This window comes from Crinia signifera, chromosome 2, assembly GCF_055691185.1.
Source record: "Crinia signifera chromosome 2, ASM5569118v1, whole genome shotgun sequence".
In the NCBI taxonomy this organism is placed as follows: Eukaryota; Metazoa; Chordata; class Amphibia; order Anura; family Myobatrachidae; genus Crinia; species Crinia signifera.
Genome location: NC_139218.1, coordinates 394593887 through 394613900, shown reverse-complemented (window position 1 = coordinate 394613900; position 20014 = coordinate 394593887).

Sequence of the window (20014 nt, the reverse complement as noted above, 5' to 3'; positions counted from 1 at the left end):
GCTCTGTTCCTAGGCTTCCCTGGTAATGTATGATTGCCAGCACCTGTGGTGACACCTTTCTTATCAGTTACCTAGCTCCCCACAGGTGCTGGCAATCATACATTATCCATACCTCCCAGCATGCCCCTCTCCAGGAGGACAGAATGCTCTGTTCCTGTACTTCCCTGTTAATGTATGATTGCCAGCACCTGTGGTGACACCTATCTTATCAGTTACCTAGCTCCCCACAGGTGCTGGTAATCATACATTAACCATACCTCCCAGCATGCCCCTCTCCAAGAGGACACAATGCTCTGTTCCTGGGCTTCCCTGGTAATGTAGGATTGCCAGCACCTGTGGTGACACCTTTCTTATCAGTTACCTAGCTCCCCACAGGTGCTGGCAATCATACATTATCCATACCTCCCAGCATGCCCCTCTCCAGGAGGACACAATGCTCTGCTCCTGGGCTTCCCTGGTAATGTAGGATTGCCAGTACCTGTGGTGACACCTTTCTTATCAGTTACCTACCTCCCCACAGGTGCTGGTAATCCTACATTATCCATACCTCCCAGCATGCCCCTCTCCAGGAGGACACAGTGCTCTGTTCCTGGGCTTCCCTGGTAATGTAGGATTGCCAGCACCTGTGGTGACACCTTTCTTATCAGTTACCTACCTCCCCACATGTGCTGGCAATCATACATTATCCATACCTCCCAGCATGCCCCTCTACAGGAGGACACAGAGTGCTCTGTTCCTGGACTTTCTGGTAATGTATGATTGCCAGCACCTGTGGTGACACCTTTCTTATCAGTTACCTAGCTCCCCAGAGGTGCTGATAATCCTACATTATCCATACCTCCCAGCATGCCCCTCTCCAGGAGGACAGAATGCTCTGTTCCTGTACTTCCCTGTTAATGTATGATTGCCAGCACCTGTGGTGACACCTTTCTTATCAGTTACCTAGCTCCCCACAGGTGCTGACAATCCTACATTATCCATACCTCCCAGCATGCCCATCTCCAGGAGGACAGAATGCTCTGTTCCTGTACTTCCCTGGTAATGTATGATTGCCAGCACCTGTGGTGACACCTTTCTTATCAGTTACCTAGCTCCCCACAGGTGCTGGCAATCATACATTATCCATACCTCCCAGCATGCCCCTCTCCAGGAGGACACAATGCTCTGTTCCTGGGCTTCCCTGGTAATGTATGATTGCCAGCACCTGTGGTGACACCTTTCTTATCAGTTACCTAGCTCCCCACAGGTGCTGGCAATTATACATTATCCATACCTCCCAGCATGCCCTTCTCCAGGAGGACAGAATGCTCTGTTCCTGTACTTCCCTGGTAATGTATGATTGCCAGCACCTGTGGTGACACCTTTCTTATCAGTTACCTAGCTCCCCACAGGTGCTGGCAATCATACATTATCCATACCTCCCAGCATGCCCCTCTCCAGGAGGACACAATGCTCTGTTCCTGGGCTTCCCTGGTAATGTATGATTGCCAGCACCTGTGGTGACACCTTTCTTATCAGTTACCTAGCTCCCCACAGGTGCTGGCAATCATACATTATCCATACCTCCCAGTATGCCCCTCTCCAGGAGGACAGAATGCTCTGTTCCTGTACTTCCCTGGTAATGTATGATTGCCAGCACCTGTGGTGACACCTTTCTTATCAGTTACCTAGCTCCCCACAGGTGCTGGCAATCATACATTATCCATACCTCCCAGCATGCCCCTCTCCAGGAGGACACAATGCTCTGTTCCTGGGCTTCCCTGGTAATGTATGATTGCCAGCACCTGTGGTGACACCTTTCTTATCAGTTACCTAGCTCCCCACAGGTGCTGGCAATCATACATTATCCATACCTCCCAGCATGCCCCTCTCCAGGAGGACAGAATGCTCTGTTCCTGTACTTCCCTGGTAATGTATGATTGCCAGCACCTGTGGTGACACCTTTCTTATCAGTTACCTAGCTCCCCACAGGTGCTGGTAATCATACATTAACCATACCTCCCAGCATGCCCCTCTCCAAGAGGACACAATGCTCTGTTCCTGGGCTTCCCTGGTAATGTAGGATTGCCAGCACCTGTGGTGACACCTTTCTTATCAGTTACCTAGCTCCCCACAGGTGCTGGCAATCATACATTATCCATACCTCCCAGCACGCCCCTCTCCAGGAGGACACAATGCTCTGCTCCTGGACTTTCTGGTAATGTAGGATTGCCAGCACCTGTGGTGACACCTTTCTTATCAGTTACCTAGCTCCCCACAGGTGCTGGCAATCATACATTATCCATACCTCCCAGCATGCCCCTCTCCAGGAGGACACAATGCTCTGCTCCTGGGCTTCCCTGGTAATGTATGATTGCCAGCACCTGTGGTGACACCTTTCTTATCAGTTACCTAGCTCCCCACAGGTGCTGGCAATCATACATTATCCATACCTCCCATCATCCCCCTCTCCAGGAGGACACAATGCTCTGTTCCTGTACTTCCCTGGTAATGTAGGATTGCCAGTACCTGTGGTGACACCTTTCTTATCAGTTACCTACCTCCCCACAGGTGCTGGTAATCCTACATTATCCATACCTCCCAGCATGCCCCTCTCCAGGAGGACACAGTGCTCTGTTCCTGGGCTTCCCTGGTAATGTAGGATTGCCAGCACCTGTGGTGACACCTTTCTTATCAGTTACCTACCTCCCCACATGTGCTGGCAATCATACATTATCCATACCTCCCAGCATGCCCCTCTCCAGGAGGACACATTGCTCTGTTCCTGGGCTTCCCTGGTAATGTATGATTGCCAGCACCTGTGGTGACCCCTTTCTTATCAGTTACCTAGCTCCCCACAGGTGATGGCAATCCTACATTATCCACACCTCCCAGCATGCCCCTCTCCAGGAGGACACAATGCTCTGTTCCTGGGCTTCCCTGGTAATGTAGGATTGCCAGCACCTGTGGTGACACCTTTCTTATCTGTTACCTAGCTCCCCACAGGTGCTGGCAATCCTACATTATCCATACCTCCCAGCATGCCCCTCTCCAGGAGGACACAATGCTCTGTTCCTGGGCTTCCCTGGTAATGTATGATTGCCATCACCTGTGGTGACACCTTTCTTATCAGTTACCTAGCTCCCCACATGTGCTGGCAATCCTACATTATCCATACCTCCCAGCATGCCCCTCTCCAGGAGGACACAATGCTCTGTTCCTGGGCTTGCATGGTAATGTATGATTGCCATCACCTGTGGTGACACCTTTCTTATCAGTTACCTAGCTCCCCACAGGTGCTGGCAATCCTACATTATCCATACCTTCCAGCATGCCCCTCTCCAGGAGGACACAATGCTCTGTTCCTGGGCTTCCCTGGTAATGTATGATTGCCAGCAGCTGTGGTGACACCTTTCTTATCAGTTACCTACCTCCCCACGGGATGCGGTCATTTGGTCGAATGCATTATGGTCGAATGTCATTACATCGAATCCATTAGGTCGAATTGCTAAAAGGTCGACATGATTCTAGGTCGACATGGGAAAAGGTCGAAATGATTCTAGGTCGAAAGGTCATTAGTTCGACAGTTCATTAGGTCGACAAGGTCATTAGTTCGACATTGTCTAGGTCGACATTCACAAAGTCGACATGGGGTTTTTCACTGTTTTTTGAGCCGACATGTGCTGACAGGCGGTATTTCATGCCCTACCATCCACTAGGGCGTGGTGGGAGAATAAAATAGTGTGCCCGACGCATTGCGAGCGCAGCGAGCGATGCGAGGGGATGCAGTGCACTTTAAACTGTGTCCATGTTGACTGTGTTGACATTCAGGTAAAAAAACAGTGAAAAACCCTATGTCGACTTTGTGAATGTCGACCTAGACAATGTCGAACTAATGACCTTGTCGACCTAATGACCTGTCGAACTAATGACCTTTCGACCTAGAATCATTTTGACCTTTTCCCATGTCGACCTTTTAGCAATTCAACCTAATGGATTCGATGTAATGACATTCGACCATAATGCATTCGACCAAACGATCCCAACCCCTCCCCACAGGTGCTGGCAATCCTACATTATCCATACCTCCCAGCATGCCCCTCTCCAGGAGGACACAGTGCTCTGTTCCTGGGCTTCCCTGGTAATGTTGGATTGCCAGCACCTGTGGTGACACCTTTCTTATCAGTTACCTAGCTCCCCACAGGTGCTGGCAATCATAAATTATCCATACCTCCCAGCATGCCCCTCTACAGGAGGACACAATGCTCTGCTCCTGTGCTTCCCTGGTAATGTAGGATTGCCAGCACCTGTGGTGACACCTTTCTTATCAGTTACCTACCTCCCCACAGGTGCTGGTAATCCTACATTATCCATACCTCCCAGCATGCCCCTCTCCAGGAGGACACAGTGCTCTGTTCCTGGGCTTCCCTGGTAATGTAGGATTGCCAGCACCTGTGGTGACACCTTTCTTATCAGTTACCCAGCTCTCCACAGGTGATGGCAATCCTACATTATCCATACCTCCCAGCATGCCCCTCTACAGGATGACACAATGCTCTGCTCCTGGGCTTCCCTGGTAATGTAGGATTGCCAGCACCTGTGGTGACACCTTTCTTATCAGTTACCTACCTCCCCACAGGTGCTGGTAATCCTACATTATCCATACCTCCCAGCATGCCCCTCTCCAGGAGGACACAGTGCTCTGTTCCTGGGCTTCCCTGGTAATGTAGGATTGCCAGCACCTGTGGTGACACCTTTCTTATCAGTTACCCAGCTCTCCACAGGTGATGGCAATCATACATTACCAGGGACGTCCAGGAACAGAGCATGGTGTCCCTCATGGAGAGGGTCAGGTAGGCATCCCTGATATAATAATAGTATATAGCAGTGTATATATCTCTCTGTCAGGGGGCTGCTGGTCCCATAGTGCAGGTGAGACAGGCAGGTGCTGGGAGGCTGCAGTCTCTGTGTATATAATAGTATATAGCAGAGCATATCAGGGTTGGTTAGCTGGCACTCTCCTTCAGGGACACAATGCTCTGCTCCTGGGCTTTCCTGGTAATGTAGGATTGCCAGCACCTGTGGGGAGCTAGGTTATTGGGGGTTTACACATAAATTTGCTCAAATATATGTAACCAATATCTCTGAATTCTATTATCATGTAGTGTTCTAGACTGGCTACTAGTACCATTCAGTGAGCTGGGAGAAGCCATGGATTCTTAAGGCCCATACACACTAGAAGATATTGGCAACAGTCTCATTCAGAAAGGGGCTTCTGAACCATATTGATGGCAATATCTTCTAGTGTGTATGGGCCTTAATATCCTTAAGGACAGCCTCGCGCATGCATACTGTGACCCGTACGCATGCGCAGTGTATCGATAAATCAGCCGCTGTGCATGTGATCAGGTCTGAATGAGACCCATATCCCTCCCATAGAACTATAGCCCCCTGTAGTGTCTGCTGCACTGAGACGTCCCTGTAGATTCCCAGCAGTTATACTCACACAGAAGCTGCAGCCGGGTGATCGTCCTCCTGTCCCTCCGCTCTGCCTACATCATCATCCTTCCAGCTGGCAGGATCTTCCATACAGTCCCTGACCCACTGATACCTGGCACCTACATATATACCGTTACCCAGCCTCCCAGAGGGCACAGCCTGTGTCTATGTATCTCATACACCTGACACCGTCCCTGGCATCAGACCACATGTGGCAGCTAATTGTCAGGTAATTACAGATCTCTCCTGGGCTTGTACAGTGCCGGGAAGGGCTGTAATGTCCCCAGCAGCACAAGCCGCACGGATCTCCTGTACGTGTACAAGTCAATGAGTCCCTTACCAGATGTCACTATACATACAGTAGGGGGTTATTCTGGTTCCTTCCCTCGGATGCAAATGCGCATCCTTGCGAGTGAACCAGATCCCCCCTTGCGAACTATGCTACGCCGGCCCACCAGTACGTTCGCATGTCAGTGGGAACCTCCCACATCTATCGATGATCGCCGACCATCGAAAGATGTGGAAGGTGCACGTATATGTAAGGTTGCTCTGAGCCACCATACATAAGCGTGTACACTGGGCGGGCAGCTGGCATCTGGTGATGTCAGCTACCTGCCCCCCATATGTCCGTCACATCAGCATAAGCATGAGAACACCCAGCATTCTCATAGGGAACGCCGAAGAAACGCCCACAGTTCCCATATGCTAATGGGCTGCCCCGCCCTCCCCACCCTCCACCCACAAAAATCGGTGCATGCACATAGAGCAAACATAGGCTGCATGCGAACGCAGGCGGCCATGCAAACCGATCTGAATAAGGTCCATAATGTATATAAGGCCCAATTCAGACCTGCTGTGCCAGACACTCCTAGCATTTCATTGGGCACTCCTAGCATTTCATTGGGCACAACCACCATTTTTTGCGGGCACGCCCATGAAACACCCGGGGTACACCCCGACAAGTGGCTCGCCACATGACACTGAGCAACGCATGGGAAGTCACTTTCACGAAACATTCATTATCCACTCTGAAGCCCATAAACTGAAACAAGTCAGGATACAAAGCCAAAAATTGAAAGGCAAACTCCAAATCAATCTTGCCGAAAAGTGTGCACCTGGACCTGCAGCCAAACATGGCAAACCACTGATAGCACACCCCAGCCAATGGCTCTTTTATGTAATCACTGACAGATTACCCATCTGGGAGAGACAAATGCTGGATCAACCAGTACTTCCTGAGATCTTATTTGGGTACAATGCTGCCTGGATACAATACCAAGGCAAAAGGTTACCATCGTAAGGACCAACTATGCACCCCATCTGCACCTCTTTCAACACCTTGTTCTTTAAAACTCCTGGCACCTTGAAGGCTAAGGGAGCTTCAAGACACGTCACAAGAACCGGGAGCTGGAACACCTCCATAAACCCAAAGGGCAAAACTCTGCCACGTCCTGCAGAGGGTACCTTTACAACCACTTCAACATAGCACACATGCACACTGGGGACAGGGGCTTATTGAGCAGGATACAATACAGATAAGTTTGGCACAGGAAAAGCCCAAACCATCAGTGGCATTCATGGACACATGGACACATTGCAAACATTGGTTAAAAAATAGAACACCAAGACCTACAGTAGGTCTTGTTATATACAAAACAACAGCCCCTTTGCAGTCTTAGTCATATGGTTAGGGATAGGAGCATGTGCAATAGTGGGCACTTGCACTGGTTGTGATTGCACTGTAGTGCACTCAACATCTGAAGGCTGATTCACCTCCAACCCCACCTCGATGTATGTCCAACCGAGGTCCATTTCATGAAAGCATTACTGCTTATGGCACAAATCCTCATCGTCCCACCACCCCATGAGAAGAATGCAATAAACCATGAATGAAGTGCAGACAAATGAATCACACTCATTGCCTCCCCTAGACGCTACTTCAAATGCCATGTGGCAAAATTGCAAAATGACAAAGTCTACTCCACCAGTTAATGTAGGGTAAGCGAACATCTTCACCGACCTCTCCTTTCTTATTAGCTGCCACTAGAGCTTTGAGAGACTATGATGCAAGAGCAAAATAAAAATCCGCATTCGCCCTTATTAATACGATCATGTATGCTTAGGCTACAGTTTATTAGCATATCGGACAACATTCATAAGCTATCTCTTATATATTTGGCTACATCTGTCACTCAAAGTGTGTGAGTGTGTGTATAACAGGAGGGACACATTGCTCTGTTTCTGGACTTCTCCCTTAATTAATGATTGCCAGCACCTGTGTTGAAGCACCTTTCTAATCAATTAATGACATGTGTGAAACAGGTGATGGCAATCCTACATTATGAGGGAAGTCCAGAAACAGAGCAATGTGTCCCTCCTGGAGAGGGTCATGTTGGGAGGTATGTGACTGACTCACATGACAGAGAACCAGCCCAGTGAGCCCACAGTGCCAGACATCCTCTGCCTCCCCATGTTGCCCAGCAAATACACTGCACCAGGTGAGCGCCCCCCGCCGCCCCACCCACGATTCGCGCCCCCCCCCTGTGACCCACCTCCCGCGATTCGCAGCACTACCCCGTGACCCCTCCCGCGATTCGCGGCAAAACACCACCCCCCCCGCGACCCCCCCTCCCGCGATTCGCGGCAGCCCCCGCCCGCGCCCCCCATCCAGCGGTTCGCAGCAAACCCCCCCCCGCACGATTCGCGGCAACCCCCCCGCAATTCACGGCACCTCCGCGACCCCCCCTCCCGTGATTTGCGGCAAACCCCTCCTCTCCCCATGGCTATGGTCGACAATAAAAGAGGTTGACATGAGATTTTGAGATTTATTTTTCAGTTTTTTTGAATGTTCTCATATTCATTCTCATGTGTCGACATGGACACCAATGAAATGCCACACTTATGTCAACATTTACATGTGTTGACCTTTCTGTGTTGATTTTTTCTTGTGGCGATTCGCGGCACACCCACCCCCCCCCCCCCCGCGACCCCTCCCGCGATTCACGGCACCCCCCTTGCGACCACCCCCTCCCGTGATTCACGGCACCACCCCACCCTGTGACCCCACCCGCCGCCAACCCCCCCTCCCGCAATTTGCGGCAACCCTCCGCGCCCCCCCTCCTGCGATTCGCGGCAACCCCCGTGACCCCCCCTCCTGCAATTAGCTGCAACCCCCCGCGCCCCCCTCCCGCGATTCGCGGCACCCACCCCCCAACCCCCGCGACCCCCCCACCCGCAATTCACGGCACCCCCCGCAACCCCCCCCTCCCGCAATTCGCAAACCCCCCTTGCCCGATTCACGCCCCACTCCTGCGCTTTGCGGACCCCCGCCCCCTCCCAAGATTCACCGACACCTGCGCCCCCCCTCCCGCAATTCTGCCCCCTCCCGAGATTCACGGCACCCCCCGCGCCCCTCCCACAATTCACGGCACACCTGCTCCCCTCTTTAGTCCCCCCGTATGCCCACACACATCCATCTGGTCCGGTTCAATATCTAGTCTCATCCATAGAACAGTAATAATCTGTACAGTTCAGTCATACAACCATACATCCATCATTCTGCTCCCAAAACCAACTCCCGGGTGATCCAGTGGTCAGGATACGGCTCTCTCTGCTGAAGCCCCGGTTCATTTCCTGGTATTTTCGACTGTTTTCCACCTACTCGCACAGACCTAACACATTCGCCGGGTTCACAATACTCACAGTCATGACAGAAGGACCTTAGTTTCCATGAAACATGGATTCTCATTGAAGAAACATATTGAGATGATCATTATGTCATTGCCCTACTAAACTTGCTGACAGGGCCATTTTCACCTCAGCTTGTGCCTTTGCAGATCTGGTTACTGGAGCTTCTCAGCCTTCTTCCTTCTGGCAAGAGTCACCTCTTTGTCCTCATTAATCGGATTGTGCATAGTTATATCACTTATTAGAATAATCTGTTTAATGAGAGAGTGTTGAATGGGGGGAGGAGAAGCACAAGGAAGAGGACACTGGGTGCAGCAACAGAGACAATGGGCATCCCCAAATTCTGCTATTTGCCACCACCGCTGCTCAGCCCTTCTAAGCAGTGCCAGATTAGGTCTAAATGGGCCTGGAGCTGAAAATTATCAAGGGCCTATTATGTGCAATAATAGGGGTTGTGGCCAGCACCTAATAATGGGGGGGGGCGTGACCAGTGTTCTGCTCATGGGCCTCTATTTGTGTAAATACTTTCAACTAATTATATATGCCTGGAAAAAGGAGGGGCTGGCATAGGAAAAATGCAGAGAGATATTCTGGCGGGTGCCCTACAAAGGTGCACCCGCATAATGCCGATGTCCTAAGATACTTGCGGGGTGAGGCGGCACTCCAGTCATAAAAAAAAATACTGAAAGCCAAAACTTGGTAGACAATATTTTAGAAACTTTTATGTGGTCACTTAAGTTTACCACACCATATACCCCTTATATTTATTTATTTATTTAAAGTTTCTTATATAGTGCAGCAGATTCTGTTGCACTTTACAATAGTAGACAGTGATAAAACAAACTGGTTAACAACAGACAGATATGGAGGTAGGAGAGCCCTGCTGCAAGCTTACAATCTCAAATCATGCAACACAATAGTAACCCACTTACTGTACTTGCCTCTTACACATTATGCCACATAGAATGAGCCAAAATTCACACCGACTGAGCCAAAATTCACACTATGGCACACAGAGTAAGGCAAAATACACATTATGCCACACAGATTAAGGCAAAATTCACATTTTGCCACATGGATTGAGCCAAAATACACACTATACCAAACAGATTGAGCAATAATGCACAATATGCTTCATAAACAGGGTCATTGCATGCCAAAGGTGCGCATAAAAAATTACACCATAATGCCCATTACATATTAAGCCACACACCATAATGTCCATTACGTATTATGCCAAACACCATAATGCCTATTAAAAATTATGCTTCATAACTGCTGCTTACCTATATGCTCATTGCAAGGGGTTCCATGCTCATTGCCAGGGCTTCCATGCTCATTGCCATGTGGGATTGCATGCTCATTGCCAAGGGGAAATACATGCTTGGAGTAACTGGGGGACAGCCGCCATTGGGCAGAAATGACAACCATTGACAGCCAGGCAGAGAACAGGGGGCTGACCGGCTGTATTCAAAGCAATGTAGGTCCCGACTATTTGAAATAATACCCCTTTCACACCAGAATATGCAGGGACTTACCTGGGCTGGCCCCTTTTACACCAGCCTAGTCCCTGCATTTTCTGGTATGAGGAGGAGAGAAAACTACCCCCCCCCCCCTTTTTAAACAACCAGCTATGTCTTCAGAACCAACTGACCCATTTACATGTGGGCTTTGAATGATTTTCAAATGATTTTGGTCCTGTGAAACTGGGCCGTTGGGTTCCAGAAAAATCTGTCCTCAAACATCATGAACAGCCATGAAATTACATTTCAGAATTGAAAAAAATCAGTTTACCCGCAATATCTCTAGAAACAATGAACCCATATGGACAAGGGTTGTATCAGATTGAAGGCCCAGTGATTTGGGTTAGACTAAGACCAACCTCAGCTTTGCCTGGCGGTATCTCTGGTTCCCGGGGGGCTAGCGACGCGGGGCCAGGCTAGTTGGAAAGCCCTAGCCCTGAGCTATTTGGAGAGTGGGCCTGGAGCTGTAGCTCCATCAGGCCCATTGTTAATCCGGCCCTGCTTCTAAGGATAGAGCGGAAACATAAGCCACCACCGTATTTGCTTAGCGGTCTCCACAACCTTCTCCAGGTACAGGAAGGATGTCATTCTCTGATGACTGCACCTAGTTACATTCCTCAGGTGGACCCAGAAGTACAGGAGCAGATAGGAACCTGTCTGCAGGAGATTTTCGGTAGGTAGGAGTCGGAGTAGGGCCCCATCTAAGTCAGGGGCCGGCAGTAACCCTCTGATGGCAACAGTGGCGTAGCTACGTTTTGGGCACCCCCCCGCCGTTAGGGGGGGGCGCCCATACCCACCCCCCGCCGCCGCCCCGTCAAGCACCCCCCCGACCGCCCCGCCACCTATGCAAACCCTCTCCCCCGCAGTCTTACCTATCGTGCTGGTCCCGGCGGCTCCGTTCTTCTGCTGAGGACCACCACAAAATGGCCGCCCCCATACAGCAGACAGTTTTAGAGAACAGTGTGCTATATGGGGGCGGCCATTTTGTGGTGGTCCTCATCAGAAGAACGGAGCCGCCGGGACCAGCGAGATACGTAAGTCTGCGGGGGATTGGGGGGGGGGTAACTATAGCACCGCAGCCCCCGGCGCCCCCGTTTGCACAGCGCCCCCCCGCGGTGGCGGGGGCTGCGGTGCTATAGTTACGCCCCTGGATGGCAACCATGTGAATAGCAAGCCTGGATGGCAGTACAAAGATAACATTTGACAGCACTTGGCCCATCTAATCTGCCCATTGTATTTGCCTGCAGCTCCAGTCACCTGCCATATGCCTTAAGATCAAAGTACCATTGCTTTGTTTAGAGTTTTTGTTGAACAGATTCCAACATCTCTTACGGATTTCCTTCCAGTCTTCTGCATTGTGAGGTCTGGCAGTTGTTATGAATTGGAGTCAGTGTGGTAAATCAGTTATGGATGTAGACTATCTATAATTAACAGCAAAGAGATGACATGTTCCCGGCAGCAGACTCCTACATGTCCTAAAACTATATATAACAGTATAAGCTACAGACAATGTGGATTTTATTATGTGCAGCTACTCTATCCCGAAATCCTGCAAATAGCAATTTACCGCTGTGCAGCATATTCCCTATAATCTGGGTGTTTTTTGCATTTTTTTTTTTTAACTTGGACTTAGTTTATCTCCTTGATATATAATAACTGCGCTACAGACCTCCCTCCCTAATATGTCCTAGGTGTGGCATGTTCCAAGCGGGAGTGTTAGGGAAAGCTATGGGAAAACACAAAGCCAATGTTCTCACCCAGGGGTGAATTTATGAAGCTTGGAGAAGTGTTATCTATCCCCATAAAGAACGTTATGAGCAAGGTGATAATGGTTCAGCCAATCAGCGCTTACCTGTCAATTTACATATTGTAGCTGATTGGCTGAACCATTATCACCTTGCTCATAACGTTCTTTATGGGGATAGATAACACTTCTCCAAGCTTCATAAATTCACCCCCCAGTGTCTGAACTATTTTCATGCCAACTGTCAAGTCAAATCTTTCAAAGGTTTGGCCAGGATTAAACGAAAAACATTGAATTTTTATATTTTAGTTACAGATGTTTTCAAAATTCCTTTGAAGATTAGACTTGTCCATAATAATAGCCATCTCCTTTTTACTCTCTCTCTCTCTCTCTCTCTCTCTCTCTCTGTCTCTCGTGAATGATGACACTATGCTTTTGGGGGGGGGGTATTCATCACCGCTCGCTAAGCAGCAGCGTTTTCATGGAGATGTCCATCAAATGCTGGGTGTTCCCATGGGCAAGCCCCACTTTAGCTCCCATCCACCCTGCAATGAACGGCCCGGCGAGTGTGTAACTTGCAGAAGCTGTTCATTGCGGGGGGCCGGAACATGCGCAAATATGAGCTTGCACATGCGCCGACCCCAAGACGGGGCAGAATTCGCAGTATCTTAAGAATATCCAAAGCATTCATTCAGCTCTGAGTACGAACCTGGCCTCTCAGAAAGTCTTTCCAAAGCATAAAGAAAGAGATGGTCAAGGAAGTCAATGTTTGTGACTCTGACATGCCATCGTTGGATGCTCTCTGTAATGTATGCCTGTCACTGGGATTCTCTGTGTGCTGTTAGTATTCCGGTTGCCAATGTTTGTGACTCTGACATGCCATCGCTGGATGCTCTCTGTAATGTATGCCTGTCACTGGGATTCTCTGTGTGCTGTTAGTATTCTGGTTGCCAATGTTTGTGACTCTGACATGCCATCGTTGGATGCTCTCTGTAATGTATGCCTGTCACTGGGATTCTCTGTGTGCTGTTAGTATTCTGGTTGCCAATGTTTGTGACTCTGACATGCCATTGTTGGATGCTCTCTGTAATGTATGCCTGTCACTGGGATTCTCTGTGTGCTGTTAGTATTCTGGTTGCCAATGTTTGTGACTCTGACATGCCATCGTTGGATGCTCTCTGTAATGTATGCCTGTCACTGGGATTCTCTGTGTGCTGTTAGTATTCTGGTTGCCAATGTTTGTGACTCTGACATGCCATCGCTGGATGCTCTCTGTAAAGTATGCCTGTCACTGGGATTCTCTGTGTGCTGTTAGTATTCTGGTTGCCAATGTTTGTGACTCTGACATGCCATCGTTGGATGCTCTCTGTAATGTATGCCTGTCACTGGGATTCTCTGTGTGCTGTTAGTATTCTGGTTGTCAATGTTTGTGACTCTGACATGCCATCGCTGGATGCTCTCTGTAATGTATGCCTGTCACTGGGATTCTCTGTGTGCTGTTAGTATTCTGGTTGCCAATGTTTGTGACTCTGACATGCCATCGTTGGATGCTCTCTGTAATGTATGCCTGTCACTGGGATTCTCTGTGTGCTGTTAGTATTCTGGTTGCCAATGTTTGTGACTCTGACGTGCCATCGTTGGATGCTCTCTGTAATGTATGCCTGTCACTGGGATTCTCTGTGTGCTGTTAGTATTCTGGTTGCCAATGTTTGTGACTCTGACGTGCCATCGTTGGATGCTCTCTGTAATGTATGCCTGTCACTGGGATTCTCTGTGTGCTGTTAGTATTCTGGTTGCCAATGTTTGTGACTCTGACATGCCATCGCTGGATGCTCTCTGTAATGTATGCCTGTCACTGGGATTCTCTGTGTGCTGTTAGTATTCTGGTTGCCAATGTTTGTGACTCTGACGTGCCATCCTTGGATGCTCTCTGTAATGTATGCCTGTCACTGGGATTCTCTGTGTGCTGTTAGTATTCTGGTTGCCAATGTTTGTGACTCTGACATGCCATCGTTGGATGCTCTCTGTAATGTATGCCTGTCACTGGGATTCTCTGTGTGCTGTTAGTATTCTGGTTGCCAATGTTTGTGACTCTGACCTGCCATCGTTGGATGCTCTCTGTAATGTATGCCTGTCACTGGGATTATCTGTGTGCTGTTAGTATTCTGGTTGCCAATGTTTGTGACTCTGACCTGCCATCGCTGGATGCTCTCTGTAATGTATGCCTGTCACTGAGATTCTCTGTGTGCTGTTAGTATTCTGGTTGCCAATGTTTGTGACTCTGACATGCCATCGTTGGATGCTCTCTGTAATGTATGCCTGTCACTGGGATTCTCTGTGTGCTGTTAGTATTCTGGTTGCCAATGTTTGTGACTCTGACGTGCCATCGTTGGATGCTCTCTGTAATGTATGCCTGTCACTGGGATTCTCTGTGTGCTGTTAGTATTCTGGTTGCCAATGTTTGTGACTCTGACGTGCCATCGTTGGATGCTCTCTGTAATGTATGCCTGTCACTGGGATTCTCTGTGTGCTGTTAGTATTCTGGTTGCCAATGTTTGTGACTCTGACGTGCCATCGCTGGATGCTCTCTGTAATGTATGCCTGTCACTGGGATTCTCTGTGTGCTGTTAGTATTCTGGTTGCCAATGTTTGTGACTCTGACGTGCCATCCTTGGATGCTCTCTGTAATGTATGCCTGTCACTGGGATTCTCTGTGTGCTGTTAGTATTCTGGTTGCCAATGTTTGTGACTCTGACATGCCATCGTTGGATGCTCTCTGTAATGTATGCCTGTCACTGGGATTCTCTGTGTGCTGTTAGTATTCTGGTTGCCAATGTTTGTGACTCTGACATGCCATCGTTGGATGCTCTCTGTAATGTATGCCTGTCACTGGGATTCTCTGTGTGCTGTTAGTATTCTGGTTGCCAATGTTTGTGACTCTGACATGCCATCGCTGGATGCTCTCTGTAATGTATACCTGTCACTGGGATTCTCTGTGTGCTGTTAGTATTCTGGTTGCCAATGTTTGTGACTCTGACATGCCATCGTTGGATGCTCTCTGTAATGTATGCCTGTCACTGGGATTCTCTGTGTGCTGTTAGTATTCTGGTTGTCAATGTTTGTGACTCTGACATGCCATCGTTGGAAGCTCTCTGTAATGTATGCCTGTCACTGGGATTCTCTGTGTGCTGTTAGTATTCTGGTTGTCAATGTTTGTGACTCTGACATGCCATCGCTGGATGCTCTCTGTAATGTATGCCTGTCACTGGGATTCTCTGTGTGCTGTTAGTATTCTGGTTGTCAATGTTTGTGACTCTGACATGCCATCGTTGGATGCTCTCTGTAATGTATACCTGTCACTGGGATTCTCTGTGTGCTGTTAGTATTCTGGTTGCCAATGTTTGTGACTCTGACATGCCATCGTTGGATGCTCTCTGTAATGTATGCCTGTCACTGGGATTCTCTGTGTGCTGTTAGTATTCTGGTTGCCAATGTTTGTGACTCTGACATGCCATCGTTGGATGCTCTCTGTAATGTATGCCTGTCACTGGGATTCTCTGTGTGCTGTTAGTATTCTGGTTGCCAATGTTTGTGACTCTGACCTGCCATCGTTGGATGCTCTCTGTAATGTATGCCTGTCACTGGGATTCTCTGTGTGCTGTTAGTATTCTGGTTGCCAATGTTTGTGACTCTGACCTGCCATCGCTGGATGCTCTCTGTAATGTATGCCTGTCACTGAGATTCTCTGTGTGCTGTTAGTATTCTGGTTGCCAATGTTTGTGACTCTGACATGCCATCGTTGGATGCTCTCTGTAATGTATGCCTGTCACTGGGATTCTCTGTGTGCTGTTAGTATTCTGGTTGCCAATGTTTGTGACTCTGACATGCCATCGTTGGATGCTCTCTGTAATGTATGCCTGTCACTGGGATTCTCTGTGTGCTGTTAGTATTCTGGTTGCCAATGTTTGTGACTCTGACATGTCATCGTTGGATGCTCTCTGTAATGTATGCCTGTCACTGGGATTCTCTGTGTGCTGTTAATATTCTGGTTGCCAATGTTTGTGACTCTGACATGCCATCGTTGGATGCTCTCTATAATGTATGCCTGTCACTGGGATTCTGTGTGTGCTGTTAGTATTCTGGTTGCCAATGTTTGTGACTCTGACATGCCATCGTTGGATGCTCTCTGTAATGTATGCCTGTCACTGGGATTCTCTGTGTGCTGTTAGTATTCTGGTTGCCAATGTTTGTGACTCTGACATGCCATCGTTGGATGCTCTCTGTAATGTATGCCTGTCACTGGGATTCTCTGTGTGCTGTTAGTATTCTGGTTGCCAATGTTTGTGACTCTGACATGCCATCGTTGGATGCTCTCTGTAATGTATGCCTGTCACTGGGATTCTCTGTGTGCTGTTAGTATTCTGGTTGCCAATGTTTGTGACTCTGACATGCCATCGTTGGATGCTCTCTGTAATGTATGCCTGTCACTGGGATTCTCTGTGTGCTGTTAGTATTCTGGTTGCCAATGTTTGTGACTCTGACATGCCATCGTTGGATGCTCTCTGTAATGTATGCCTGTCACTGGGATTCTCTGTGTGCTGTTAGTATTCTGGTTGCCAATGTTTGTGACTCTGACATGCCATCGTTGGATGCTCTCTGTAATGTATGCCTGTCACTGGGATTCTCTGTGTGCTGTTAGTATTCTGGTTGCCAATGTTTGTGACTCTGACATGCCATCGTTGGATGCTCTCTGTAATGTATGCCTGTCACTGGGATTCTCTGTGTGCTGTTAGTATTCTGGTTGCCAATGTTTGTGACTCTGACGTGCCATCGTTGGATGCTCTCTGTAATGTATGCCTGTCACTGGGATTCTCTGTGTGCTGTTAGTATTCTGGTTGCCAATGTTTGTGACTCTGACATGCCATCGCTGGATGCTCTCTGTAATGTATGCCTGTCACTGGGATTCTCTGTGTGCTGTTAGTATTCTGGTTGCCAATGTTTGTGACTCTGACGTGCCATCGTTGGATGCTCTCTGTAATGTATGCCTGTCACTGGGATTCTCTGTGTGCTGTTAGTATTCTGGTTGCCAATGTTTGTGACTCTGACATGCCATCGTTGGATGCTCTCTGTAATGTATGCCTGTCACTGGGATTCTCTGTGTGCTGTTAGTATTCTGGTTGCCAATGTTTGTGACTCTGACATGCCATCGTTGGATGCTCTCTGTAATGTATGCCTGTCACTGGGATTCTCTGTGTGCTGTTAGTATTCTGGTTGCCAATGTTTGTGACTCTGACATGTCATCGTTGGATGCTCTCTGTAATGTATGCCTGTCACTGGGATTCTCTGTGTGCTGTTAGTATTCTGGTTGCCAATGTTTGTGACTCTGACGTGCCATCGTTGGATGCTCTCTGTAATGTATGCCTGTCACTGGGATTCTCTGTGTGCTGTTAGTATTCTGGTTGCCAATGTTTGTGACTCTGACATGCCATCGTTGGATGCTCTCTGTAATGTATGCCTGTCACTGGGATTCTCTGTGTGCTGTTAGTATTCTGGTTGCCAATGTTTGTGACTCTGACATGCCATCGTTGGATGCTCTCTGTAATGTATGCCTGTCACTGGGATTCTCTGTGTGCTGTTAGTATTCTGGTTGCCAATGTTTGTGACTCTGACATGTCATCGTTGGATGCTCTCTGTAATGTATGCCTGTCACTGGGATTCTCTGTGTGCTGTTAGTATTCTGGTTGCCAATGTTTGTGACTCTGACATGCCATCGTTGGATGCTCTCTGTAATGTATGCCTGTCACTGGGATTCTCTGTGGGCTGTTAGTATTCTGGTTGCCAATGTTTGTGACTCTGACATGCCATCGTTGGATGCTCTCTGTAATGTATGCCTGTCACTGGGATTCTCTGTGTGCTGTTAGTATTCTGGTTGCCAATGTTGTGGCACTGTGGTTAGTGGGGCCACAGAAGACATGAAGTCCTACAGAAATGAGATGTCATTGCTGACAACCCCTAACACCGTGGCCAGCTTACAGACATCTGACGGATAATAGTAAAGCAAATCAAAAGTTTCAAGCTGATTTTATTGTACTCAGCCTCTTTGTGAGTATATATGATATCCCGTTGCTGTCATTGTGGTACTAAATATTTCTGAGCTGTCTAACCTGTTACCAGAGGTGTTACTAGGGGGTTTAGTGTAAACACACTCCCATACACACATTTATCTAATGAGGAGGTGGGGTGTGATTGCTCATTACTTAATTATTATTAAAGATTAATATTGTCTTTTTACAGGAGTACTAGAGGTTCCAGCCAGCCTCCCCCACATGCTGGTACTTCGGAACCACATTTACCAGCAGGCGGAGCCTACTGGTGCTTATCGTCGCCCTGTAAAATAACTATTACAATAAAGACACAGTTTCTGATGTTTAATATTTTAGGATACAGCATCTTTATCTGGGAGAGCTGTGACCTTTTAGTCTTTGCATGGCCACAAAACATCCAGGACTTCCACAGAGTCTTCAGTCTTCAGGAGCTTGCTGTGGCCATCTTGGAATTTCAAAAATGCTGCCGGGCCATTTTTGTAAATCCACGATGGCCGTGGCAAGTCAATCACAGGTCACCGCATCATTGCCCTATTGCACCAGATAATTTGGTACTTGTTTCCTAGCACGGCCACAATCGTATGGATCGTGTACCTTTAAGTTAAGGTACACGATCCATACGATGGACCCGATTTCCTTTGAAATCAGGTCCATTTGGCCGGCTAGGACAAAATATCAGGGGCATCGCGTCGGTCGGGACCATTAACAATGGTCACGACGCGACCGACGCGATGCCCCCGATTTCCCCATAGGCTTCAATGTTAAAATATTTTTTAACATTGAAATAGTGAGAAATGTGAAAAATGTGAAATGGGGCAATATGACCCATTTCACATTATAGATGTCCCCGTCGTCACCCCATGATAGACGCCAACCCGAAGCGTGGCGAGCGCAGCGAGCCCGCGAGGGGCGGCGGTGCGCGTCCTCCGACCTTTTCATTCCCCTACTATCCACGTCGGCGTGGAGGTGAGAATAGAATAGTGTGGCGAGCGCAGCGAGCCACCGAGCCCGATGCGTGGCGAGCGGACGCTGCGCTCGCCACGCTTCGGGCTCGGTGGCTCGCTGCGCTCGCCACACTATTCTATTCTCAACTCCACGCCGACGTGGATAGTAGGGGAATGAAAAGGTCGGAGGACGCGCACCGCCGCCCCGCGCGGGCTCGCTGCGCTCGCCACGCTTCGGGTTGGCGTCTATCGTGGGGTGCGGTGTACGCCGTTAAATTTGGGGGCGTTGGGAATATTTTACATTGAATCCAATGTAAAATCGGGTCCCAGGGACCCGATTTACATTTCATTAAAAAAAAAATCGGGTCCAAAATCGGTCGGTCGCGTCGATCGCATCGCATGCGACCAAATCGCATGCGATGCGATCGACCCGATTTTTCCGACACGACCACCCCGATGTAAATCGGGGTGGCCGTGCTAGGAAACAAGTACCGATAATTTTAACCAGCTCGAGCTGGCAGTAGGCAGGCAGTC